Below are 2,068 nucleotides of genomic sequence, written 5' to 3' on the forward strand. Positions count from 1 at the left end.
AGCAACAGATACCATTAATAAGAAGTGTCTAGAAGTGTCTTATATGGTGAGCTGCCGAGTGGCTAGGACAGGCAAGCCCCATACTATTGTGGAGGACTTAATTCTTCCTGCTGCCGGGGATATGGCTGGGACAATGCTGGGGGAAAAGGCCAAACAATTGATACAGACAATGCCTTCATCAAACAACACTGTTTCACGATGCATCAGTGACATGGCAGGAGATGTTTTGAAACAATTACTGCTTCGCGTACAAGCCAGTGAATTCTTTGCGTTACAGCTGGATGAGTCAACAGATGTGGCGGGCCTGGCACACCTCCTGGTATATCTCCATTAAGTTTATGGGGGGTCAATTAAGGAAGACATCCTCTTCTGCAAACCACTGGAAACCAGGACAACAGGAGAGGATATTTTTAAAGTACTGGACAGCTTTGTGACATCAAATGGACTTTGGTGGTCAAGATGTATTGGTATCTGTACTGATGGCGCAAAAGCCATGACAGGGAGACATAGTGGAGTGGTAACGTGCGTGCAAGCAGTTGCTCCCGACGCCACTTGGGTATACTGCAGCATCTACCGAGAGGCTCTTGCTGCCAAGGGAATGCCTGACAGCTTGAAAGACGTTTTGGACACTACAGTGAAAATGGTTAACTTTGTTAAAGAAAGACCCCTGAACTCTCGTGTATTTTCTGCATTATGCAATGATATGGGCAGCGACCATGTAACGCTTTTACAACATACAGTGCTGGTTATCAAGGGGCAAAGTATTGACACGTTTTTTTGAATTGAGAGACGAGGTTAAAGTTATCTTTACTGACCATCATTTTCACTTGTCTGACCACTTGCATGATGATGAGTTTGTCACACGACTGGCCTATCTGGGTGATGTTCTTTCTCACCTGAATGATCTGAATCTAGGATTACAGGGACTCTCTGCAACTATATTCAATGTGCAGGACAAATTGAGGCTATGATTTAGAAGTTGGAGCTCTTTTCTGTCTGAATTAACAAGGACAACACACAGGTCTTTCCATTGTATGATTTTTTTCTGTGCAAATGAACTCAAGCTTACGGACAAATCACACATGAAACAAAGCAGCCGAGTGAGCTGGGTGTGCAATTACGCAGGTACCTTCCCGAAACGGACAACACAAACAACTGGATTCTTTATCCCTTTCATGCCCTGCCTCCAGTCCACTTACCGATATCTGAACAAGAGAGCCTCCTCGAAACTGCAACAAGCGGTTCTGTGAWAWTTSWATTCAATCAGAAGCCACTGCCAGATTTATGGATWGMGCTGCGCTCAGAGTWTCRTGCCTTGGCAAATCMKYCTGTTAAGACACTGATGCCCTTTGCAACCACGTACCTATGTGAGAGTGGATTCTCGGCCCTCACTAGCATGAAAACTAAATACAGGCACAGACTGTGTGTGGYAAATGATTTKAGACTGAGACTCTCTCCAATACAACCCAACATTGCAGAGTTAWGTGCATCCTTTCAAGCTCACCCTTCTCATTAACCTGTGGTGAGTTATTCACACTTTTCGATGAACAAATAAGGTTTTATATGTAAGATGGRTAAATAAAGAGCAAAATGATTGATTATTATTATATTATTATRTGTGCCCTGGTCCTATAAGAGCTCTTTGTCACTTCCCATGAGCCGGGTTGTGACAAAAACTCACACTCATTCTTATGTTTAATAAATGTATCGTATAGTGTGTGTGTGGCAGGCTTACAATGATGGCAAAAAACAACATTTGAGAGTGCGCTGACCCTMGTGCTAGAGGGGGTACAGCTGGAGGTTGAACGTTTGAAGGGGTACGGGACTATAAAACGTTTAGGAACCACTGCATTAGGACAACAAAACAAATCTGACCCTGGAGAAATGGTTAGGGGGCAACTTCTACCACTGAAGTGGGACCGTCATTCCCCTTTACCCCTTGGGCGGCAGGTAGCCTAGTAGTTAGAGCATTGGGCCAGTAACTAAAAGGTTGGTGGATCAAATCCCTGAGCTACAAGCTAAAAAATCTGTCATTCTACACCTGAACAAGGCAGTTAACGCACTGTTC

This window comes from Salvelinus sp. IW2-2015, unplaced genomic scaffold (genome assembly GCF_002910315.2).
Source record: "Salvelinus sp. IW2-2015 unplaced genomic scaffold, ASM291031v2 Un_scaffold1060, whole genome shotgun sequence".
Taxonomy (NCBI): Eukaryota; Metazoa; Chordata; class Actinopteri; order Salmoniformes; family Salmonidae; genus Salvelinus; species Salvelinus sp. IW2-2015.